This window comes from Periplaneta americana, chromosome 3, assembly GCF_040183065.1.
Source record: "Periplaneta americana isolate PAMFEO1 chromosome 3, P.americana_PAMFEO1_priV1, whole genome shotgun sequence".
Classification (NCBI taxonomy): domain Eukaryota; kingdom Metazoa; phylum Arthropoda; class Insecta; order Blattodea; family Blattidae; genus Periplaneta; species Periplaneta americana.
The window spans coordinates 165,817,069-165,844,858 of record NC_091119.1 but is presented as its reverse complement, the minus strand read 5'-3'; the positions used below and the strand labels follow the sequence as shown (position 1 = coordinate 165,844,858).

General features: G+C 35.2%; 1 protein-coding gene and 1 non-coding gene across 5 annotated transcripts in view; both read left to right on the top strand.

Moving 5' to 3' along the window:
• The window catches only part of Nckx30C (solute carrier family 24 member Nckx30C), a 1,001,248-nt gene that overhangs the window by 624,285 nt on the left and 349,173 nt on the right, over window positions 1-27,790 (top strand). The gene's annotated exons all lie outside the window — the stretch shown is intronic.
• TRNAT-CGU (transfer RNA threonine (anticodon CGU)) lies at window positions 14,840-14,912 on the top strand. Its single transcript has one exon. It is a non-coding gene; the product is annotated as a tRNA-Thr (tRNA).

The window sequence follows — 27,790 nt, the reverse complement described above, 5'->3', positions numbered from 1 at the left end:
ATTTAGACGGACGTTAAATATGTTGAAATCATGAACCGAGATTCAGGGATCAACAGAGAGGTTCAGACGGCTGTCACACATTTGTTCCGATCCTAATAATAATAATAATAATAATAATAATAATAATAATAATAATAATAATAATGATTTATTTAACCTGGCAGAGTCAAGGCCATACGGCCTTCTCTAACACTCAACCAGGAGTAAAACTGCGTTACAAAAAACATTACAAATTTAGAAAGTACACTACAACTTTACACACAAAACTGAATAAGATAATAATAATAAAATGTAAACAAGTAAGTAGAAATCAGACATAATATATAACAAACAGAAAAAAAGAAAAAAGCATAATAAAATGTGAACAGCAGGTCAAAATAAATGAGACATACAAAGTATAAAAAATAAGACAATTATTGATGATGATGATAATAATAATAATAATAATAATAATAATAATAGCAATAAAATAGTGCAGTACAAAGCATACAATGAATACAATATTTTTAAGTACACGCAGTAAGGAAAATTATGATTATGTTATGATGATCCTAGGCAGCAGACTTCTACGACACAGGGATACAAAAGTTGATCCCACAGTATGACCAATGTTTCAATTCCGGTGGGGAATATGTTGAAAAATAGCTCAGTTGTTGTAGCTGTTCCAATAAATCTTTCTATGAAATTGTGTTTTCTTTCTGTAAACGGCCCAGGGAAACTTACTTCCAGGGGAGCCCTCGTAATTTTCGCTCGAGTGGCTACAATTTGTATAAGCACTTGTTTTGACATTGTTAACATGGTGGAAGAAAAAAATAACTTTTTTATCTGCCCCTATGAGAATGTTTGCTTGTCAGACTGTCCAGCCACAAGCCTTTACATAGGGGGCAGCAGAAACGGTTGGGAGAAACCGGAACACGACATGGACAGTAGCTTTAGAACAACTGCTATTTTGGAACGTAGTATTCTAAAGAGCTGTTTCATTTTAGAACAGGTCCAACCAACAAACTGTTTCAAAATAACTGTTACGTAATATTTCTCCACCTCTAGGGTTTTCTCCGGTAGCTCCGGTTACCCTGCTTTTAACTAGCTTATTTTACGATGCTGTATCAACATCTTAGGTTATTTAGCGTCTGAATGAGATGAAGGTGATAATGCCGGTGAAATGAGTCCGGGGTCCAGCACCGAAAGTTACCCAGCATTTCCTCAAATTGGGTTGAGGGAAAACCCCGGAAAAATCTGAACCAGGTAACTTGCCCCGACTGGGATTCGAACCCGGTCCACCTGGTTTCGCGACCAGACGCGCTGACCGTTACTCCACAGGTGTGGACGTTATCCTGTTGCAACCCAATAAATATTATCACCTTCATCTTATTCAGACGCTGAATAACCTAAGCTGTTGATAAAGCGTCGTAAAATAACCTACTAAAAAAAACAAATGTTAATCATCATCGTCGTCATCGTCTTTATCTTATCTCGTCTCATCTCATCTCATCTCATCTCATCTCATCTCATCTCATCTCATCTCATCTCATCTCATCTCATCTCATCTCATCTCATCTCATCTCATCTCATCTCGGACGTAGCGTAGACCATCCTTCTATGGCGCACCCTGGTGTACTCTGGCTTCTTATGGGTGAAAGACGAACAGTAAAGTACTCGCCATTAATTGAAAAAAAGAATTGTTCGGATATTTTTTGTTTATCTCAGACTAGTGGTGGGCCTAACCGACGCCTTGGCACGTACTCTCAAGAGATTCACGGAACCATGGTGTGTTCATGGATATAGTACAGAGGCACAATCAGCCAGTTTGCCACCATTGTTATTCCAATTCAACACGCTTGGGATAGGAACACTTAAAATAATATATATATGTTTTATTTTATTTTATGAATCTTTCAAAATTAAGTAAATCAAATAGAATTAAAATACACTATCATCTATGTATATAATATATTACTCCATTATATTATTGTATAATAATTATTTTGTATTTATTTCACAATTGCATTATTTAATACTTTTTCATTTCATTTTATTAATAATAATAATAATAATAATAATAATAATAATAATAATAATAATTTATTTTAGCTGCCAGAGTTAAGGCCGTAAGGCCTTCTCTTCCACTCAACCAGCAAAAAGAGTATGTACATATGCACGGACTTACAAAGAATTCAACAATTTGATTTAGATTAGAGTTACATGTATACAAGAGTTATTTACGAATTAAACAACAAAATACTATGAACTATTAATTAAACACTGAAATAAACTGTGTAGCAGAATTAAGCTAAAATACATAGAATGTTGTTAATATATTTCAAATAATATTAGATAATAGAAAGAGATTATTATGAGACAATTTTGAAAGTACAGCACAATCAAGATGATGTCTAAAAGAAAGAAGTAACAACGTAGTCAGTGATAGTTTAAATCAATATGATTGGAGTGAAATGCTAATAAGGTTATCTTTTAAGCTGTTCTTAAAGGTGTTTATTGTCTTGCAGCCCCTAATACTTTGTGACAAGGAATTCCATTGACGCGAGGTGGATATTGTAAAAGATGATGAATAACAAGATGTTCTATGAAGAGGTATACTTATCGCGTCACAGATAAGTGATCTGGTATTTACGTCGTGGTTAGAGTATAGATAAGAGAAACGAGACGAAAGGTAATTTGGTGTTAAGGTGTGCAGAATTCGAAAGAGTAAAGACAAAGAATGTAAAGTTCTGCGTTCTTTAAGTCGGAGCCACGAATTACTGTTTAAAGAGGCCATCGGCCCTTGTACTTTCTAGTTAAGCAACTCTTCTTTGTTTTACCTGATATAATTTCATTGAATTTCTTATATTATTATTTCTTGTATTATTATTTTGATATTCATCACTTTACTTTTGATTACATATATCTGATTACTTAAATTAAACAAATTATTATTTTAGTCTAGGCTTAAACTTGTAATATTACATTTTAATTATTTAATGTAAACTCCACTCCTGGCCATAAGCTTTCGGTTCATCGGGAGTGCCAACCAAATATGTACCATTATTATCGTTTAAATAAAATTATTTTTATTTTTATTATTATTATTATTATTATTATTATTATTTTTATCTTTAAAAAACTCGTATTTTTAATTTTAAGGGCAAAAAACCTCAAAAGTATCTTCATATATTTTAGACCATTACTGTCTGTAAACATAGGCTACTAATATACAAAAGCTTCATTTAATAATAATTATCACAACATAAACATACACTTAAATTTTCTATGTTATATCCCTACTCATTATCATAAATAGGTATTATAGAACCATAATTTAATTATAATTATTGACAAATGAAAACAACATTTTTTGTTCAAAAATCCTGCTCAATACGATTTGAGCAACCAATTGCAGAATAACAAGCTGTGATGAATCTGAAATTCGTTTGTTGCATGTTTATTCGTCATCGGAAGACTGGTTGAAAATTCGTGGCCGGTGAAAATGAAGAGGGATAAATGGAATCCGTCCCTAATACTCCTAATGCATCTACCACTGCTTTGGTTTTTTGGATGATTCCACATTAGTCCACTGCAAGAATGATGGATGTCACTTTCTTGTCGAAAATGAACCAAGACTGTCAGTGCATAGCTTAAGACATATAGAATTTGCATAGAGAGTTATATGGCATTAACACTGATAGTCATTGTCCAGTAATGATCGGAAAATCACAGTTAAGCTTTGAGAACTAAGCATTTCAAACTTTCAATTGCTTCTCCTGCAAAATGTATTCCAAATGACATACATCATTCTTGCAGTGGACTCTTCACATAAATTTATTTATCTTTAACCAATATTTTTTTTCTCGGTTGTTGTTTAGTCAACTGTCCGAATACAGGTTTGAATCTCTAAGTGACACCAATAAAGCTTCACTCATGAGGCAACTGAGTCAATGACAGTGGGGTAGGTTGGCGAGTACCTTTATTTTCGTCCCATCAATTAATATTATTCATCAGCAGAGAGTGAATCAATATAACGCTTTCGAGGAGACGTGCAAAGTAGCGCCAGCGAAGTAGATAGCATGCAGCTATTTACATAACGTCATGTGAAACAGTCTTTTAAACCGTTACAAACGACAAAGACGAGATGTTTCATAGAACCACGTAGAAAATTGAAACCAGAGACTATAGACAGGGACTGAAAACTGTTCGAGATAGTTGGTACAACTTTTTACATAATAGAAATAGTTTAATTCGTGTAACAGTTTCAAAGTAGCAGTTCCAGGAATTTTGTCTCGTCTCTAATTGATACCAGCAAGGCGGTCATAATGATAGTTTGTTTTCGCGGAAATTAGTTGTTTCTGCTGCTGCTGTGAGATTTGAAACGCAAAGCCTCAATTTACATTTGGTTAGAAGTCGATTACCAGGGCTGAAGTTGCAGAGCTTTTAATATGATGACCAGACGGATATCTCTGCGAGATAGAATCAGGCCATTCAAGAGCATTACATCGCTCTTCAATTAAATAGTCACTTGGTAATTGTGTTGTTATTTCTGGATGCATAAATGACCAATGCTTGATCCTACCTACAACAATTTTTAACGAATTAATGACATTCAAGTGGATGGCACAGATATGGAATATAACATGGAGTCTCATTAAAAAAGCTGATTAGTAGTGGTCAGTGAAGGAAAGGAAATCTATATATGAGGTACATAATTACTGTATAAGAACAATGAAACATGACTGAAGCGGAATTTTGAAAAACGTTGGAAAGAGAAGAGAAGAAAGGAAAGACGGAAATGAAGGGGAAAGAGACGCAATTATAAAAAAAGACGAAAAACAAATTGAAAGTAAATGAGAAACAAAGTGAACAGTCAGCAAATGGAAATGTAATGTTAATAAGAGTCACATAGAAGAAAGGAGTGAATAAATGGGAAATAAACAAGAAAAAACAGAAAATAAGAAAAAGTAAATAAACGGGAATAAATAAGAAAGTAAATAAACGGAAAAGAATGGTGAGAGTCGATAAAAGAAAAAGAAAGAAGGAAGTTGATAAACAAGGAAAAAGGAGGGAGTTGATAAACGAGAAAGGAGAGACGAAGATGATAAACGAGAAGGGGGAAAGGATGTTGATAAACGGGAAAGGATACGTGCAATTCTTTCCTGCATTGAGAGTTATGGGCGGCATGGAGTTGTTCGTTATGGCGATTGATGCTACCATAACTTCCAAACAAACATCCATTACTCTATAAAAGTATTCTCAAAAAGTCATAATTGTCAATATCTCCTACGTCAATCCAAACATGTTCACCTGTAATAACATGGGTAGGCCACACAACTAACTGCTCTGTATGTGTTTGAGACAATCTGTACAGTTTACAATTCCACATAGCGTTTACAACAAGTGTTCAAAGTATCCATCTTGAACCACAATGCATTCATGTCACCCTCGTAGCATTGACCTTCGAACTATCTTCACCATGTAGTCTCTCTGATGAAGTTGATCAAAAGGCTACGTGTACCCGCACTATTACTTGCTCGCAGGTATTTCCTGGTGTGATATACACCAGACTCTTTACCTGTTCCCAAAGAAAAACCAAGGGGCGTTAATCGGGTGATCGCGCTGGCCACGCAACTGGTCCCCCTCTCCCAATCTACCGTTCCCGATAGGTGATGTTGAGATGTGCTCGCACAGTGATGTTTGGCGGGGGTGCACCATGTTGGAAGAACACGTCCCTTTGCATCGCGTTGGATGCATTTTCTATGAGCAGTGGCATTGTGTTCTGAAGGACCTGAAGGTAAACTGCTGCTCGGGTAATCCACTGTACATGCACTAAGCTGAAACACAGACCATGACCTCTGCAACAACACTCAGCAGGCTCGGAGGCACGTTGAGGGGAAAGGGTTAATGCGATCATAACAAATAAATTATAGCGTTGCCAGCTTCGAAGTTTTTCTTGTTGAGTTCAGTGTTTAACAGACGTACGAGTAAGGGCCAGGAAAAAGGGGACGTGACTGGTATTGTAAACATTACCAGTTAAACCAATGTACGTAGTGATTCTTTTCAAACAGGATGCATACCGCCTAAACAACACGCCGGAGAAAATGGGTTATCCAACAAAAACTGGTCCTTCATGCGAGACCTATTATTCTTCTGAGTTCAGTGCTGAGGTCCTTAATTACCCTGTATACTACAATTACGTATTAAATCGTGGTCATATTGTTACTACGTACTATCAGGTTAGTTGCTTGATAATAATCTTATGGCCAGTTTGTTCAAGTAATGTTTAATTTTGCTTAACGAATGTTAAATTAACAGTCTATTTATTTTCAACGCCTTGTTAATGTATTTTCCATTTGTTCAACATAATTTTGTTTAAGATAACCAACACTTAACTATAACGTATGTTAGCACCATTTTAACTACTCAACAGCAGTTGGTAATGATTCTACACATGTAAGACAATTTTTGATTGGCTATAATTAATCTTTAAATTCTATATTGTATAGTGAGTCATGAAACTTGCATAAAATGACAACCTGTTATAGTAGCCCACGCTCCATAAACAAACAGTTGACAAATGAAAGTTGTAGGTGACGTGCTGAATAATAATTACAAAGTAAGGTTATATTTCCTCATTGCTATTATGGATACGAAATATGAAAGAAATAAAATAACACTGATGTATTTAAGCAGTCCAAAGTATTTTTTAAATGTTATATTACCAGTCATATGCGAAACATTCCCTACAGAGAGACACAAAATATTAATTTCGCAACTTCTGTTCGAACAGCTGTGGAGACATCGGCCATATTTAACTAACTGTTAAACGAGTTAACTGCCCGAAATCCTACATTTAAAATTAACAAACTGTTAACAACCTGTTAAACCAAACTGGTGTTGAAAACATACAATTTTATTAATTAACAAATTGTTTAGAGTTTAACAGTCGTTAAATTTTCTAACAATACTTGGAAAAACCGGCCATTAGAATAGTTGCATAATTGAATGCCTTAAATTTGTTAGTAGTTAGGTAGTTTAGATTGTTGAGATAGATCTTCCTGTACCAAATAGTTAATTTAGCAATTTATCTTTGTAATTGAAGAATAGCTGGTACACGTGTTTGAGAATCACTAGTGAATGTAAATCTCTTTCGTTTTTGTTTGACACCTGCCTGCTCCTATGTAACTAGACACAAATGGGATGCAGTAGTGCAGAAATGAATACTGTTCTGTGTAAGCTGAACAGGTACTCTGACAGTCAATGCTGACGCGTTGTGTTCCGATTGTTTGAAGCTAATTTACAAGTTGGGTACACCCACCTTCACACTACGTCAGAATTTTTGGCTGCCAGTTACCTGTACTTTTATTTGTTTAAAGACGCGAAATTTGGGAATTACAGTACGAATTACCGATATTATATGGACATCCAGGCGCGTGCTCTAGGCCTACTTATCGCATGGTAACTTGACAGTCAGTTTTTTTTAACCCTTTCCGTTCGAATGAATCCATTTGAAATCACTAATATTTCTGTAATCTCTGACTCATAAGAATTTAGATAAATTATTTTATTTAAAATGCTCAATCATATGATTTATCAATTTTGCAAATTTATCATTTATTAATACATCTTAAAAGAAGATATTTACGACGTTTTCGCCTATACGGCATCATCAGATATGCATAACAATGTGTACTGTGTACAACTTAATGGACTTATGTTTAGGTTTCGTCAAACTTTCAATATCTGATGATGCCGTGTAGGCGAAAACGTTTATAAATATCTTTTTTAACATGGATTAGCAAATAATAAATTTGAAAAATTGATAAATCATATGAGTGAGTATTTTGAATAAAATAATTTGTTATCTTAAATAGATTTATCTGAGAATCAAAAATGAATAAGTAAAAAATCATAAGATTTTCCTTATGATTCCATTTGGTATCTTTAGAAGTAGTTTCGTTCTTTACCGATAGAGTGCAGCACCCGCCAGTTCCTTGGCCAGCTGTTATCAGGAAGAGGATTGCTTTGTTTTTTTTTTGTTTCTCCATGGTATCTCCACAAAAACAAATTCAGATCAGAAAGGTTTGCGAAAACAGTGTTCTGCCATGTTACTTTTACTTGCTTTATACGTTAATATCAAATTAGACTTTTAAATGAAATTTACTACCCTTTATCTACATTATTTTCAGATGATTTTACACTTAAATACTAAAATGAATGAAAATCACTAGGTGCGTTAGCTAACCAGCAGTTTTTTATTTTTATTTTAGTAGGTTATTTTACGACGCTTTATCAACAGCTTAGGTTGTTTAGCGTCTGAATGAGATGAAGGTGATAATGCCGGTGAAATGAGTCCGGGGTCCAGCACCGAAAGTTACCCAGCATTTGCTCATATTGGGTTGAGGGAAAACCCCGGAAAAAAACTCAACCAGATAACTTGCCCCAACCGGGAATCGAACCCGGGCCACCTGGTTTCGCGGCCAGACGCGCTAAGCGTTACTCCACAGGTGTGGACACCAGCAGTTTAAAATAAATCCCTGTACACATAGAAAGACAAACGAACACGAATAGGATATACGCCACAGTCTAGTATATACAGTCACGAAGCTCAATACCTGGTAAATATGCATTCATATATAGTTGCTAATCACTAGGATCGCTAATATCGCCTCATTACAGACAATTCGAAATAGTACCGGCACAGTCTATTGTTCCTAGCACCCTCACAACTCAAGCTTCGTGACTGTACATATTAGACTGTTGTATACGTCATTCGTTGTCTCGTGAAACCTACTTGCGTGTAAGGGGAAGAAGAAAGTGGACTGAGAAGTTGCCTTCCTCGCTACGCTTCCACCCCAATTACTCCTATCATAAGGCTCTTACTATGAGCTACGGTGCACGCATGCATTTGGTTTCACGAGATAACGAACGACCTATACAGAAATACCAGTTTTTCTGTAACGAGAATAATGAAAACGAAAGTTTCTATGTAGAACATTCCGACTGAAGGTTAATTTCATAGGATACAAAATAGCGTCAGTATGCGTCATACTTTTACTTACTTGTATTGTTGTAAAACCTTGTCAGAATGACAACTTCTGAAAAGTACGTTCTACAGCAAAGACTACAGATTATCAATATCTAAAAAATCATATTATTGTCCGCATTTCTGACCAGTTGTAAGCCATTTGTTGAATTTATAGCGCTAATACCTTCACTTATCCTATATGTAAGGCGAATATAAAAAAGCATAAGGACCATTTTTAGGAATGAGTCCTGCTTTTTGTGTCTGAAAATCTAGTCACTCTATCTCACTTCTATATCTCGACAAAAGCATGGAACTTGCAAATTGCCTATTACTTACTTTCCGAGAATACCGTAACACAAAATGACTCCATTTTTTTGCTCAGTGGTCCGATCTGTACCATTCTTGTAAGTTTGGCACTTGTAGGGTGATCAGATTCACATTAATATAATATATATATATATATATATATATATATATATATATATTTTAATTAAAATGTTTATTTCAAATTTCAAATGCATCAGAAGATGCTATAACATGGTCAAGTACAAATGTATATAATAATACAGAAGAGAACATATAATACAGAGTATAATTGCAACAATAGAAATAGAAATAAAATAATACAAAAGAAAAGAAAACAGGACACAAAGCTTCAAAAAGGAGGATATTGTTCGAAAAAAGAGGACAGAAAATATGTATTTAGGTTTAGGCTTAGGCCTATATTATACACTAAATTACGTCAATATCTATTTTCTTACAAAATATTTAGGCCTACAGTAGAAGTTTAGGTTTATATCATACTTAAAAGTATGTTAATATTACAAAATAATTATGATAAAACTTGATAATAATGATTTTACAGTTAGCTACATATGAAAGTCAAGGGAACTATAACTATTAAAGAGAAAAGAAAATATCTAGGCTTATTTAGATTTAGACTTAGGCCTATATTATACTTAAAATTATGTCAATATCTATTTTATTACAGCATACTTATGATAAAATGATTTTATAGTTAACTATATTATGAAAGCCAAGGGAACTAAAATTGTGAATAGTTGCAGGAAATGGGACCTAAATTCGGATTTTTTGTTTTTTGTGGTTTCAAAAAGAGGATGAAATATTGAGCATTAAAAAAAATTCATGGTTCTAGGTGCTATAGTTTTTAATATGTTACTTACTGAATATTGATATTACATTATGTACTTTTCGAGAAAAATGCAAATTAAAGTTTTCCTTTATTTTCTTAGCAACTAAAAGAAAGATTTAGGTATTTAAGAAGCACCGTGTATTTTTTTTATTGGGTTATTTTTACGACGCTTTCTCAACATCTAGGTTATTTAGCGTCTGAATGAAATGAAGGTGATAATGCCGGTGAAATGAGTCCGGGGTCCAGCACCGAAAGTTACCCAGCATTTGCTCGTATTGGGTTGAGGGAAAACCCCGGAAAAAACCTCAACCAGGTAACTTGTCGCGACCGGGATTCGAACCCGGGCCACCTGGTTTCGCGGCCAGACGCGCTGACCGTTACTCCACAGATGTGGAGTGGCACCGTGTAAAACTACGTCCTAGTTTAATATGTAAAAAAAAAAAAAACGTACAGATAGCGCAAGATGTCAAACCATAGAAATGCAGTTTTTACACCGCAAATTCGTTATTTTATTCTCCTGGAAAATTCCCTTATTCGACTTTCGGTCCCTTTCCATCCAACGGGTCACAATTATCAAATAACATAAAAATACCGCACAAAATATGAATTTTATATTACTTTGTAAGAAAAAAGAGTTATGATCGTTGGCAAAGAGTTTATTCCGACGATGCTGCTGCCATCTACAGGTAAATTACTTGAAAAAGGTGTCAAATCAGATAATTTTAAAATATCAGGCATACAATCTGCGGAAAGGAGGACATTTCTTGATTTTATTTTAAATCCGCCCGGACCCCAGACAAAGGCCTAAAAAGGAGGACATGTCCGACAAAAGGGGACGTCTGGTCACCCTAGGCCAGTTGTGTCAGAGTTGTAAGCTCCAATACCGGTTGTGGAGCTAGATCGGAGCTTGAACTTGCTTATGTCTGTGGAAACACCGGAGCACGCAACCAGTCTAGTGGAGCGCTCCGCTCCGTTTAGTCCCTGTCTGACATCGCTGCCCTAGGCACTTGTAACGTTTACATTCCTGCAGTGCGTTGCGAAAATGGGATGTGATATGATATGATATGATATGATATGATATGATATGATATGATATGATATGATATGATATGATATGATATGATATGATATGATATGATATGATATATGATATGTTATTTATTTATTTATTTATTTATTTTATTTATTTATTTATTTATTTATTTATTTATTTATTTTGCTAATAATTATAACATAAAATATAAAATACACAGAGAAACTTTAGATCGCCCCTGAAAGAGTAGAACTCGTGCTCAGGGGCGGATTCCAGAATTGAAATTAATAATTATACAATACAATTATAATTAATAATTATACAATACAATTTGCAATTATAGTATATAAATTTAAATTTACGATTTTTTCAATTTTTATAAAATCCATACATAACTTTTTAAATTTAATACTAGAACTATTCGAATTGACAAGATTAGGATATTTAAATATACTGTAAATTCGTTATATATTCTTGGGCCTAAATTACTACTATGATTAAATACTGTAACAGTGTTGCATTTTGGTTCAAACAATCTTAAAGAATTCATACCTTTTGTTTCATAACTATGAGAATACAATTCAAAATTATTTAGATTTTTATGTCTGAATTTTATTAATACAATATAATAAATTTGTCTTACGTTAAGTACATTAAAATCTAGAAACAAATTTTGAGATGGAAAATCAATAGGTTTATGAAGACATATTTTAATTATTTTCTTTCGTAATAAATAAAGTGGATTAAAATTGGATTTAAATGAGCTACCCCATCCTATAAGTCCGTATATAATTACCGATTGAAATAAAGTTAAATATATGTTACGTAATAAACTTATTGACAAGTAATTCCTCAATAAAACAAAATAATATACTATGATATGATATGATATATGATATGATATGATATGATATGATATGGTATATGATATATGATATGATATGATATGATATGATATGATATGATATGATATGATATGATATGATATGATATGATATGATATGATATGATATGATATATATGTCTTTAAGCACTTTTCCTTGAGATGGCACTTCACATGGGTTGGAATATAGCGGGTGCGACATAAGGCTGTCTTGTGAATTGCGGCACAGTGTAAGTGAGGCTTAATCGAACAAGTGGCGAGTGTCTGTTCGCAGTCCCCTCTCGACCAGAAGGCACTCAACGGTATCGCGTCATGAGATTTATACATGGAGTGTTGAGGCGCGACTTCCCCAAGCACCTCTCCATCTGTCCTACACGCGGGGTGGGGGCCGGGTCACAACTTGTCTGCTTGGAACATCTCTCCCCTTATCACATTTATAGTCTCTGCTCGTTAAAGGAATAATCTGAATGATAGGAGGCCTATAGCTTTTCTTGAATATTGAACACATTTTCTTGTCCATCCCATATGCACAATAATTAATTTTAATTTAGTAGTCTGACCCAATATTTTGAGTTTGCCCTGCGACACAGAATAGCTCCCAATAAAATTTAAAATGAAAAATTATACAAGGACATTTTATTTTTACTAACATTTTTAAAATTAACTTGCCTATACCTCTGGATCAACGATGTTTGCTACGCCGTTCCACGACTGGAGTTCGATGATACCGGCGTAATATACAAACAAATCACTTTACTAGGTATAGGAGGGAAGAAAAGTAGTTCATCCATGTACGTAAACTAGGAAATATCGCGATTTTGAGTTTGATCATTTTCATTAGGTTTTTATTTAATCAAAATACAGTACAGTATTAACAATGAGTGTTTTTACTCACGAACTGAGCTGTCCATGTGGACGTATTGATTATTCAGTGTATATTATACTGTCTACAGCACATTAGCGTACAATATAGAGAATGTAGTTATATTGAAAAATAATCATAATATGGATATTTAAACACATTTTTTAAAATGGTGGCCGTTCATTTCGATACAGGCTTTAGTTCTAATGTGCATATTATCGCACTATAGACTATTGTACCTAATCCCTATTGCTAGTTTCGTCCTTCGTACTAGTAACTCATGTTGAAATAATTCTGTACCTACTCTATAAAAGAGTACCTTACGTACAGTAAATTCAATCTTCACTTCTGCCTGACCCACACAGATAAAATTACTCAGATATACTATCTACTGTCCGTCCAAGTGGTTATGTCGTAGGGTCGTAAAAGGGAGGAAATCACATGACAGTTAATTTCTTAACAAGGCCCTTTTATTTAAGTTATTTTAAACAATTGTATAATATTACGTAGATGTCCAATTCCTAACAGAAATTAATGTTCTGAGAAAGGAGTTAGACAGCCCAGCCACTAGCTGGCGAATAAAAGCTGGTGGGGGAAACCGGGATACGACGTAGGCAAATGGACGACAGTACCTGTGCGAAAATGATTCAATATTGAAAGCTCTTTCGTCACTGGAAAACGCGAACATATTTTTGGAACGTACTGGTTACTATGACCGTAAGGCTACTATGACTGTATATGCAGTCTTGGTTATGTGTAGAGGACGGTTAAACTTCATTGGTAGAAGGGGTGGGAGTGAAGTACATTCAAAAACTCAGGTACAATAAAAATTGAAGTAAAAATAAAGTGATGTCCCTGTATAAACAAGTTTCAGAACCAAATGTAATTTAAATTGAATGTACACCATAAAGATGCTGAAAAAATATCGCTACAGAAAATTTTATTACGGTAGTGATGATGGCATCTTGAAGATCTCTCGTCAGCTTGTATTTTTCCCTCCACTTTACAAAGGCTTTCGGGATGGTGCCTCTCGCTCCGAAGAAGAGACCGGTAACTGTGATTTTTTTCTATGTTGTATTTCGCCGATAGGTACTGAATCGTGGGCTTGTAGATTTTCTTTTTCTCTTCATTCACTTCAGATGGTTGAGTGACTGAGATTTCAAATCTGATGGTAGGATCAATTGTTTCGGCTGACTGTTTATTCCTATTTATAGCTATGATATCGATCCTACGATTGCTTCCACCATCAGCAATACAATAAACTTCCTCGTGAACGTCTAGATTTTTGGATCGAAGTGCATCTTATTTACATTCTTCATGAAATTCGTATCAGTACTCATCATTTATCATAAGATGCATAGGTATTCAGCATTTTTACCATGACGATTACACTTTTACTACGTTTGACCAATGAAACTGTACGTAACGACATGTTTCAACCAATCGTGACTGCTTATCCTACAATTTTTATTACCTCCCTAAAATCTTATGTTGTAGATATATTAATTTGTCCCACAGAATTTATCTGTAATATTGACACTTAATATTTTAGGAGAACAATTCGCTCCGGCGCCGGGGATCGAACCCGGGTCCTTGGTTCTACGTACCAAGCGCTCTGACCACTGAGCTTCGCCGAATTCAATCCACAATCCTAAAATATTAAGTGTCAATATTAAAGATAAATTCTGTAGGACAAATTAATATATCTACAATATTCTCTCAGCTAGCAGTACATAACTGCGGATTCCCGGCCAACAAGTCACTCAGCTGAGTGCGCTCCTAGTATAATGGCAGTTGACATTGGATATACGTCAACATATATATGCCTAACTTGGAGTCAGGCCACAAAGGGAAATATTGAAGGGGGAAAGTTCGATCCTGTGCTGTGAATTGAATTCGGCGTAGCTCAGTGGTCAGAGTGCTTGGTGCGTAGAATCAAGAACCCGGGTTCGATCCCCGGCGCCGGAGCGAATTTTTCTCCTGTAATATTAAGTCCCTAAAATCTGTTTGTTTTTTATCACCTCCTTAGCATTTATTTCTTTGTTTGACAAAAATGTACTTTAAATAATTCTACGTTTTAAAATGATTCATGTTTATTTCATCACTCTTAATTAAAACTTTTCAATCATTCATCTTTTTTTTATTTTAGTTGGTTATTTAACGACGCTGTATCAACTACTAGGTTATTTAGCGTCGATGAGATTGGTGATAGCGAGATGATATTTGGCGAGATGAGACCGAGGATTCGCCATAGATTACCTTGCATTCACATTATGGTTGGGGAAAACCTCGGAAAAAACCCAACCAGGTAATCAGCCTAAGCGGGGATCGAATCCGCGCCAGAACGCAACTTCAGACCGGCAGGCAAGCACCTTAACCGACTGAGCCACGCCAGTGGCTTCATCTTTTTTATATTATTTAGGTTATGTTGTAGTTTCTTCTGTATGAGATTATGGACAGTCACGTATCGGAGATTGTTTAATATATACAGGGTGATTCACGGGGATTTACCTTCCTATATGGAGCTTATTTCTAAAGACATTCTGAGCAAACAGTGTCATATAAAATGGGTCCTATTCTCAATATTTACAGAGTTACGTTTCGTTATTGGAACGCATTGCTGTGAATGGTCTTGGTCAGCGTGCAGTCAGCAGCCAGCGCGAGCGCTACGGAAATCAAGATAGCCGTATGCAGTTACGTAGAGCGACGAGTGCCGTTCACAAGCGTGCGGCCAAGTGTACTCAAGGGACAGCGATATTTTTTAAAATGTGTTGTATACTTTCCAAGACTGTAAATTAGGATGCAAAATTTAACTGCAAATAACTAAGTAGGTGGAAGTGGTGTGAACTGTAATAATTGTTGTGTTAAGTGCGTAAGAATAATTTCTAGTTAAAAATTGAAAAAGATGTCTGTACGAAGCAACTAAGGAGTTCACAGCACATTTTTATCTTCATAATAGGCCTACTTACCAATTGAAGAAATGATACTTCTGAATGGTTCATTCTCTATTTGTATTATTCTTTTACCTTCAAACTAAAGTAAAAACGTATTTTATAAACCATTTTAAATTATTGTAACTCTGAAAATATTGAGGCTAGGAACTAAGTTTATATGACCTTTTTGCTCAAAATGTCTTCAGAAATAAGCATTATTGTACGTTACCTTCCGATCCACCCTCGTACATTCGGATATTTCACATACATTTGTTTTATTCTCTGCAGTTAATCTACCATTGAAACGTACTTTTAATGTAGTTTTCAGTCCTGCAGACATATAATTTTCCTTACTAAAATTCAGACAAATTACCTAGATCTAGCGACAATCGATTTGTTAACAGATGGCGCTGTAAAACTTTCCTAATCGAAATCCGTAATGCCTTAGGCAGTTACGTTAAATCTAACCGTATTACAGTTAGGGTTACTGCAGGTCTTTAGCTGCAGAAGAAAAGTTAGAAAGCTAGTTGTATTTATCTCATGTTCGTACGGAATGAAAGTAACAGCAGAGATATTGGTCGCTGTCCAAGTTTGTTTTGGATCTGATTGCAGAGTTTCTTGTTGAGCTTTGAGGTTTGGAATAACAAAAGTGTGTTCTTTGCTTCGCTTCCGTTCCAACTCTATTCAAGTTAGCATTTTCAGTGAATTATTTCCCATGCCATAAAAAATCCTTTGTCATATAATTCTGCAGCATACGAATACAGAGGTTCAGTAACCCGCAAAACAAAACAAATTATTTAATCGTACGTTACAATAGATGTCCGCTTCGAATGTAATTCATCTGTATCTCATTTCTCTATTCTACATTTACTTTTATGTACGATATTATTCACAAGAAATTTATGTTTCGAAATTTTATTCTAATTGAACGCCTTATGGATTTCTTAACGATCCAGTTCCTTTATCATATTGCGATTTAAAATATTTATAAGTAGTTATTATTTTGTCACACATTACTCCTCAAACCAGTATTTAAAAGTCCCAGTGCTGAGCGCTGAAGCGGTATTTAAATCCTCTAGTAAAATTAAATTTTCATGTGCCAAGCGCTAAAGCGGTATTTAAATCCCCTAGTATAATCAAATTTTCATTACGTCACTTTTTTATTTCTATTCCGAATTTGTTAAACATAATACAACCATATGGCAGTAAAAACCAGACTCTCTGAAATAAACTCGAATAAAACCACATGAAAATATTTCCAATATATTACGAACTGTGGCCGGTTTTGTACAATTGTGCATGATGCGTAAACGCGTACGGCAACAGGCCTGAAGGGTTAAATTATCTTATGCTACCCGATGTAGCTGTTTGCTTGCTGTTGCATTCGAGCGTAGGTTAGATTCCAGCTTGGGCTAATTATCTGATCGAGTTTTTCGGATGTTCTCTAAAATGTAAGACGAATTTCAGATAATCACATGGCGAAATTTGGGCCTCACTTTGCCAAGTACTATCTCGCTGTTACTAATTCCATCGATTCTAAGTAATCTAGTAGGCCTAGTTGTTACATAACCGAAATAAATTATCACATTATGCATGTCTTTTCAATGATATTTAAGACAGTAAATTTAAATAGGAGATTGTTGATAATGTGATGAATAAATTAATTACCGTGAAACTCTTAAAAAGTAAGTGTACGTGTTACCTTATGGCATTGAATTCTTATATTATTTTTATAACACTAGCTTCAGCGAAGAAGTTTAGCCTTAAAAATATTTATTACAGCCGACGTCGAAGAATATTTCTGAACTAATTCTCTCCTTCATACATATTTTCTTTAAATTCAAGTAATTTTTAAGGCTATGCGCTACTCAGTTACATAATTTATACAGCTTTTATAATAATTATCCCGTTGAACTACTTATATCAGCCAGATATTACTAAAATACATTTGCACAATTTTTCTCAAGTTTGTATATTGCAAAATATGCGTATAAAATTTATTTAAAAATTATTTATACTTTTAGTAACAATTTATCTGGATCTTATATAAAGATAACTAATTTCCTAACAGTTTAAAATGAATCTAAGATTCTCTATAACTTAATGAAATAGTGCATTGGTTATTTCCCAGTGAATATACTTGTAATTTATTTATTTATTCTGATGTAGTAAAGGCCATCAGATTTCTCTTCTACACAACCACAAATACAAATACCATACCGTAATAGAAGAAAAATCACATTATAAACAAAATATAATAATAATCCGTGGCGCTACAGCCCGTGAAGGGCCTAGACCGACTAGCCGGCTGCTGGCCTCACGCCCACATGTCGAAGCAGAGGTGGACGATCATCCAACCAGAATGGAGGTATCGTGTGGTTAGCACGATGATCCCCCCCAGCCGTTCGCATTCGCAACCGGATTTCGCTACCTATCGTTGCTCCCCAATTGCATCACGATGCTGGGTGGGTACCGGTTTCATACACTGGCCGAAATTTCATGAGAAAATTTCTTCCCCCATGAGGATTCGAACCAGCGCGCATTCCGTAACGCAAGTCCTAGGCAGGATGCCTCAGACCGCGACGCTACGGCGTGGGACAAACAAAATATAAACAAACACGAATATATGTACAGGTTACAATCATGCGAACTTTAAATGAGTGATTAGGTATCATAATTAATTATATCCCAGTTATTAACGAACATAAACAATAAATCTGAAATTTTAATCTAGAATAAAAGTACAAATCAACACATTTAGCAATACCTAAAAACCATGAAAGAAGACAAAATTTTCCAATTTAATTTTCAATTGTGATAATGTACAGCTAATATTCTGTAGTGTATGTTGATTTGTATAGCGGGAAGACTCTCGAAAGAGAGAAAGGATTGTTTAAAGACATACGGGATCGAAATCGTTTCCGTCGCATATAAGGGAATAATTATTTATCGATAAGTTGAACATATATTTTTATTTCTCTTCAGTGTAGCCCGTTTCTTTCTTTTAATATGTGTGGAGAAAAGTAGATGGGTACAAAAAGGAAGAAAAGAAAGAACAGCCTTAAAGGTTAACATTCCCTAACGTTTTTTTACTTCGAATTTTGCTGTCGGAAATCGAAAATCATAACCTTAACATAACATAAATATTTGTCTTCTATATCACTACATATTTTTCTACAATAATCTGTTTTTGACCATATTATTGATTATTCTAACCCTGATATGCAATTCCAAATAGAGGAAAATTACTGGAAACATATCTACATAAAATTGTCATATTATAGCTACCGTCAAGTATCAATTCGGATCAGTTTACAGCACTTCTGCGCATATAAAACCATAGGTTCTATTGAACCATTCAAATAATAAAAGTTTCTAGAGGTTAAAGTAGCCACAATATTTGACTTATGCTTGGTTATAAAGTTATTTTTATAAAAACAATCAGTTTTGTAAAGAGCCAATAATAGACTATAATACTATGCAAATCTGGCCTTCAGGTAGTAGCTCCCTGTGAAGTAGGTTTGAATAATTTCAAGGAAAAAATTGTTCCGGAACCGGGTATCGATCTCGGGACCCTTCGCTTAGCGCACGAATGCTCTACCGATTGAGCTACCCAGGAACTATACACGACACCGTCATAATTTACTTTTAAAATTATTCAGACTGTAATACTGTTCAGAATCTAGTCGAGAAATTTTCACATAAAGTTATTACACGAAGAATGAAGTCTTTAATGTCACTTTACTGTCACGATTGATTGACTGGCTTTCTATATCATGCGGCTTTGTATGCGCAGATACTTTTTTGAATAGAATAGCTAACAGACGAGCAATATAATATGAGGTATATTCTGTCTCTGTGTACTAATTTTTAATTCGTATTATTTCTCGTATACATAAATACAGTACGATCGAAAAGTCTCTCCGCAGCTCCATTAGTTGTAGCCCTGATCACATAATATGACAGCCTAATTCACATTTAAGACAACTTATATAAATTTCTGTATGCTGCCATCTATCGGCTGCAAGATAAATCACGTTATAACCCTGATGGAATTGAATGGAGTAATGCTACCACTTGAATTCACGTGCCTAGTGGATTCATGGCTTCACAAGCACTGCGGAGGGATTTTTCGATCGCACTGTATAATCAATATTTATTTCAGTGCCAACTCAATGACATCAATATTCAATATTAGATATTAATTTTAGATGTAGATAATTGTTTAGAATGTAGATACTTGTCTTAATGTAGAAAATAAATAACAGGTTGGTTATATATATTATAGTAATGAATTATTGCTTTAGAAATTATGGTTGATATTTAGATACTGTAATGTGTTGTAGTAACCGATGTATTTACATTACTCATTCATCATTATTAATGAGATCTTGCCAGCGTCATTATATGTTATCTCTGTATTGTAGCTATAGTATAGAGATACATATAATGACACTTGGAGTTAACAAACAACTAAACATGATTTAAATATGTAATGTTAATATATGTATGTAAATAGTGTAACATTAGGTTTGTAGATGTAGTTATAGAGTCTAAGAATTGATGTAGATATTTTATCTTGTAGTACATAGAATCTCACTGTAATATACACTTATACTATAGAATTAGTGTCTCGACTCTCCAAGGGGAATGGAATATTTCAAATCTCGATTGTTAGGAAAGACAGAGGAAAAGCTTAACACAGTTATTAAAGATGTTACAGAAGGAAGATATATATATTTTCAAATCATAGATAGTACGTAAAATCATAATAAATATCTGCATAAATAAACATTTAAATGAAGTTTACTAATCTGTGTTAATTGAATTTACAGTTCTATTCATTGCAATATTTTGCAGAAGTTCCTGCTCAACATTCTCTCCTCTCCCACTGAGAATATTCAATTTAACATCAACTGTTTTAACATATGCTTGGGCTAACCAGGCATAAAGGGACCCAAGAGAATAGACTTATCCTCCAGGTATTGAGGAATGTTACCCTGCTGTTGGAACCTGCAAGTTTTGGGGTATCAAATCTTAACATCCGAAGATGAAATGTTTCCTTGTCTGTAGAAATAATGCGGCTCAGAAATCGGCATGTTCTTTATAAATTTTTCACGTATTTCCTTGAAATATTAGCTGTTTATCTCTGTTTTTGAATTGCACGTATTTTGCATGTTTTATGAGAATATACTTTTTCGAAGAGTTCTGTGGATATTAGACTGTTGGATGTTGTAGTTCATCAACTGCTCCAATGTTTCTTGGACTCCGTGGAATGTATTCAGTGACTTCTCTTGATGTGCCTGCCCTTCCTTTGGATTTTCTCTTGTCTATCTCTTTTCATGTTCTTGAATGGAAAATTTCAGCTCAACACACACTCCTAGTTTCACGCTGTATATTAGTAACAGATTCATACTTTGCATATCACAACACATCCTGTGCTTCTTTCTGCATGGAAGCCATTATCACCTTTATGACTAATAAGTTAATGTTGAGTTGTTACCAATCAAACGTTATAATGAGCACGCAATATGTTTTAGTTTGCAGTTATGTAGCTAGAAAATGCACCACTACAATTTTCTTCATTCTGAAAGTATAAATGCTTATATATCTTAAATTAATTTTCCGAAATCTTTTATATTACTATAACGGTTCAATCTCATCCTAGAAAAGTTTTCAGCTGTGTTCGGAATATAATACAATTTTCTTACTACGTTTTTAAACATTAACTGTCTATGCAGAATTTTTCAAATATATCATAAGTAGTTACTGCTGTCGGCGAGTAAGAAACATGCAGAGTAATATATGTTACAGAAAATTAAAAATATAAAATCGAAGTGTATCTAAGTTCCTTTTTCTGAAGCCCTTGTAAATGAGTGGCATTCAAATATTTGTATTGACTCGCCTGAGAGTTGCAAATACTGCGTTAATTAACTGTTATTGTATTAAAAATAAACATAGAAAGTTCGATTAATTACTTAAAAACCTTCTGTACGAAGTGTAATATAGTTCAGGGAGGTCCTGGGTCAAAACATGTCGCCTTTTCCATGAGTCTTGTCATATACATTTTCAGTCTCTCTAAATTTAACAATATTCTATAGAACGACTAAGTATTTTGGACAGTCCACCGCTATGGAGTAGCGGTTAGCATATCTGACCATCAAACGAGCAGGCTTAGATTCAAATCCTTGCTAGAACAAGTTACCTGATTGGCGTATTTTCTAACGTAACTTTCGGCGTTGGATCTCGGACTCATTTCGCTTTCATTAAATTCAACTTCATCTATCATCTTTGGATAGTTTCAGATCGACCGACAATGCAGCAGATGTAGTACCGTTATTTGCATACACATGGCATGCTGGAGAAGTCTCAGTGGGACGGAGGGGTCTTCGTAAGCGGACTCCGTCAGACCTGAAAGATATACAAATGAATCGATAGATGGCATCAAATAGTGAATTACGATGCCTAAAGTAACACGATCATCTAATCAATATAGGATGCAGCAGTATGTAGTAACGTGATTTGCATACTCCTGAGGAGGCTATAGAACTCTCATGGAGACTGTGGGGCGGTCATCGCGGACTCCGTCGGACAGGGTGTTGTTTAGCTGAATCGATAGATGGCACCAAACAGTGAATCACGATACTTATAGGAATGCGACCCTGAGTGCATCAGACAATCGTTCTTTTAAAGAGGTCAGGTCAGCACAATAAGCTGTGGGTCCTCCTCCGCAACAGAGAGAAAAAAAGTACATTTTACACCTGAAAAATTCTCTGGAAATCTTCTTTGCAGAGTGAGTAGATATCTCAGCAGTAGCTTAGTGATTTACATCTTAGATCTGTCACACAGACAAGCCGGGTTCGAATCCCCGTCATACTGACACTTGAGTGGACAAGGCCCGAGTTAAGGGTTTTCCTTGCGGTTCTGCCGTTTTCCTACGTTAGGCCAGCTGGCGACGCACGAAACGTGCTGGTACAGAAACGGATGAGGTTACCTGCTTGAAACCTGGATAATTATCGAACTTTAGTGTAGTCAGCTGTGTGAGTTAGGAATGCACCTCTCTGGGAGTTAGCATAAAGGTCTTTTAGATGGACGTAGCGCCAATGTTCGCCTCCCCCCCCCCATTCAGAATAATATAACATAGTGGAGAATAATATAACATAGTGGATACACAAGAAATATGAACATTTATTCTTACACAGTAAACCCGAATACCATTAATCATCTCAGAGATTAAAACAAAACTAAAAAAAATGCTCCAGTCACTATAATTTCTATTACAAAATAATGCAATCACAGAATGATTGGGAAAGTTTTTTTCACTCCGTAATAGTTTATTTTGACGGAAGGTCTAGTATAATAGTACAATACGGGATACAGAAGTGAATGGTTCAATTAAAATAGTTACTATGACCCGTAACACATCACTTCAATATTCTGCAATCTGAAACGCGTGCACTTTACAACACTGGATGGTCCAAATATGTCAAAATAATTATGTAACAATGACATTTTATCCATCAACGTCAGGGGAAAATAGTATAAAACTGAACAGCTGATTGTACAAGGACTAGGGCACCATCACAAAAGACGTTTTCAGTAGAAAATTCTTGAAAAATTTTACATTGAAACATACTATCTTATAGCAGTGGTTCCCAAAGTGGAGATCGTGACTCTTCGACGGGTCGTGTAAAGAGCTGAGGGGGTCGCGTAATGATTTACAAAATAAAATTAGAACGTCTTATTAACATACATTTCTTTTGTATTTAGAAATACAAAATAAACAACGTTTAAAATATAAGTAAAAAAAAATATGTTTCACTAGTTGTACCCGATTGTACGTGTTTCACGTGCAGTCGCCACTTTAAAACTAAAGTACATCACAGTCATCTAACGGAAAACGGCGAAACTATATGAAGAAATGCAGGAAGCTTTAAAAAAGGTGTGTATAAAATTTCGTTATTTTCCAATGAAAGACTGCCGAGAAAAAGATGATGTGCATTACTTATTGAACCGACTAGTAATATAAAAATAATAATAATTAAAATTATAAATATGGCTGTTTCTCAGAAAGTAGCTTTTCAAATTTTGACTGAGTATTCGATACACGCGGTGATATCATTTTCAAATTCAAGGAGTTTTCGCACTGTTTTTGTGTGACAATCATAAAAGAAGAAAATTATTTTACATAAATAGACTACGAGGTTGTAAATATTATAAAATAATTAAGATCTTCTATTACAAGCTCGAGGTATTCTTTTGACTCAGAACTGGTCGATACTCTACGATAAAAAAAAGTTCAAGTTTCAACATTACTTCAGTATGTTCATATTTCAATGAGTTTTCCGCTCTTTTATATTTAAGCCCGTTAAACACAACTGTTTAAAAACGTATTCATTATCCACTTGTGTCTGTCACAATTGTTTTGAGTTTCTTCCAAAACTTACACGAAAAGCTGTTCTTTAAAATCATACTTTGGGTGGTATCCATTGATTTTAAGTAAAATTATAGTTGTTCGCAATTTTACAGAGATTTGTATTTTTCCAATGGGGTGAAGAATCTGTATGGTAGTTGAGAATCGCAAACTGAAGTCTCACACTAAAGTGACCTTCAGAAAGAGTGGGAGCCACTGCCTTATAATATGTAAACAAGATTTTAATAAGAAAAATAATACGAAAACATTCAAAAATCATTTATTATTATCAGAAATTATGTAGTAATGCTAAATCTAGCACCTATGGGCAAGAGAACTGAACCAAAATGTTGAGTTTTGACATTCGAATTAGGTAGATAATGGGTAATTTTCGTATATTTGACCTTTCAACCTTCATCCATGTCTTTGATAACTCAAAACGAAGATCTTTATGTTAAAGTAAGTACTTTTTAAACAAATATAAATAATGTATGTGGTAATTAGAATACAGAAGAAACACAGAGCAATTCGGTAGAAAAGAGGTCACAATGAAATGAGGAGAAATTCAGAAAATCACAGGAAAAATGAGAGGGTTCACAACTGTTACACAGAATCAAAATTATACTCAATCAGCTGCTAGGAATGCATCCGATACTGCAAACAATTCGTCCTTCATTTTGAAAAGTAAAATTCTCAGAATATAACATTACCGTACTGACATCAATAATAGGTCGCTCCAAACGTCAGTGCGCAGATGTTCCATCCGGGGACTCCAGTTTCGATCCCCGGCCAGGTCGTGATGGAATTTGTGACAGACGAAACACGTTGCAGAGGATTTTTCTCAAGGTACTCCCTTTATATCTATCATTCCACCAACATTCTCTACCTTCCGCTTATTTCATTTATCATCTGCAATATTTAAAAATAGGCTAAGGTGGAAGTCTTAGGGATAGGACAGGTTTCCGATACTGATGCAGGAAGGACTTAATACTTCGGACCCTAGGGTTTATCATGTACTGGACTGAACGTAGGATATGGATCTGCAGGGCTAAGACAGGATCAGCATCAGATTCACAAATGTCGTTTGGGTCACCTGTCACATTGAGCAATCATCGATATAGGCAAACAATCTGCCAAATAAGTCTACTTGCAAGGATATATCCCGGTTGCGGCCATCGAAAATCCAAGCCAAACTTGCAACATGGGGTTCATACCTTGAAGTAAATAATGAAATAAATTATTTTACAGATTTATACATCTCTTAGAAATCTATTGTTTTCGGTAGAGTGTGAACTGGTGACCTAAGAGTTAATGATAACCTCTCAACTATCAGTGGTAACCCACTTATCCAAAGGTAGTCAATATTTAGATTGAAATATAACTAGGTTCATTGTTATTTTCATATATTTCGAACGTTACCACTTCTTTCATATTTGATGGTCCTCAGAAAGACCTAATTCATAGTGCCACCGATTTCACACCATAAGCAGATAACGTCTGTTCCCAGTCTTACAGTCTTTTACGTGGCTGCTGTAGAATAGAAATCGTCTGTCTCTCTCGTAGCTACTGTGTCATACAAATCTCCTGTCTCCCTCGTGGCTACGGTGTCATACAAATCTCATGTCTTCCACGTGACTACTGTGAAATGAAAATCTCCTGTCTCCCACGTGGTTACTGTGTCATACAAATATCCTGCCTTCAACATGGTTACGGTGTCTTACAAACATCTTGTCTCCCACGTGGCTACTATGTCATACAAATCTCCTGTCTCCCACATGGCTACTGTGTCGTACAAATAGCCTGTCTTCCATATGATTACTTCGTCGTACACATCTCCTTGGTTATGTCATATAAATCTCCTTTTTCCCATGTGATATACAAATATTCGGTCTCCCAAGTTGGTACTGTGCCATGCAAATCTCAGGTCTTCCAAGTCGTTACCGTGTTGTACAAATCTTCTGTCTCTCAATGACTACTTGACTTGCAAATCTCCTGTTTCCCGAAGTTGTTATTGTGTCATACAAATCTCCTGTCTCCCATGTGGCTACTGTATCATACAAATCTCCTGGCTCACACATGGCTACTGTGTCGTACAAATCTCCTATCTCTCACATGGCTATTCTCGTACAAATCTCCCGTCTCCAACATGGTTACTGTGCCGTACAAATATATCTTCCACGTGATTACTTCGTCGTGCAAATCTTCTTGGTTATGTCATACAAATCTTCTGTCTTCCCGTGTAGGTGCTGTATTGTACAAATCTCCCTTCTCCCACATGACTATTGTATCCTACAAATCTCCTTTCTTCCATGTGGCTATTATACCATAAAAGTCTAATTTCTTTCATTTAGGTACTGTGTTGTACAAATCTCCTGTGTTCCACATGGCTGCTTTGTCGTAAAAAACTTCTATCTTCCACGTGGCTAATGTGCCGTACAAATATAATGTAGCCACGTGGGAACTGTCATACAGTCTTATCGTGTAACTACTGTTGTAAAACTTTGCCTTCCATGTACTGTATTTAAATGTCGTACAAATCTTTATCCCACTTGGATATTACACTGTGTTAGAAAAGTCGCAGTGCATCGCCCAGGCAAAGTGTAGTCATTCATATCCCCTGCGAATGTTGGTACCACTAGCTGTGGCATGAATATCGGTTGAATATTAGGAAGGGAGGAGATGGAGAAAAGTCAGAAGGCAAAGAACTTCCAGTTAGTGCTACCAGCTGAGTTTCTTATTATAGCTGTCGTATCGCCTGCAATTCTTATCTCCCACGTGGCTACTGTTGTACAAGTTTTCTTCCAGGAGAGTACAGTTGTACAAATCTCTTACCTCTCACGTGATTACTTTCTCTCATGTGACTACTGTTGTATGACTGTCTTATGTGTAACTAATTGTTGTACAAGACTCTTATCTCCCACGTGGTCACTGTTCTACAATTTTCTTTCATGCTATTACTGATGTTATACAAGTCTCCTATTTTCCATGTGGCTACTGTTGTACAATTCTCTACTCCACCTAGCTAGTATTATGTAAGTCTCTTATCTCCCACGTGACAACTGTTGTACACCTTTCTTTCTATGTGACTACAAGTGTACGATTTTCTTCCACGTATCTACTTTTGTACATCTCTGCTTTCCATGTAATAAATGATTTACAGGTATTATATTTCCCACGTGACTATTTTTGTAAAACTCTTTCTTCCATCTAACTAATGTTGCACGAGTCTCTTATCTCTCATGTGGCTACTGTTGTACAATTGTGTCCTATGGGACTACTATTGTACATCTCTGTTTTCCATGTAACCTAAAATCAAAATCTATTTCCCATGTGACTATTTTTGTACAACTCTGTCTTCCCACCTAGCTAAGATTGTACAAGTTCATCTCCAACGTTACTACTATTGAACAATTGTCTTTCACGTTACTACTGTTGTACAACTCTATTTTCCAAGGAACAATCGTTGTAGAAACCTCCTGTTTCTCGCGTGACTATTGTTG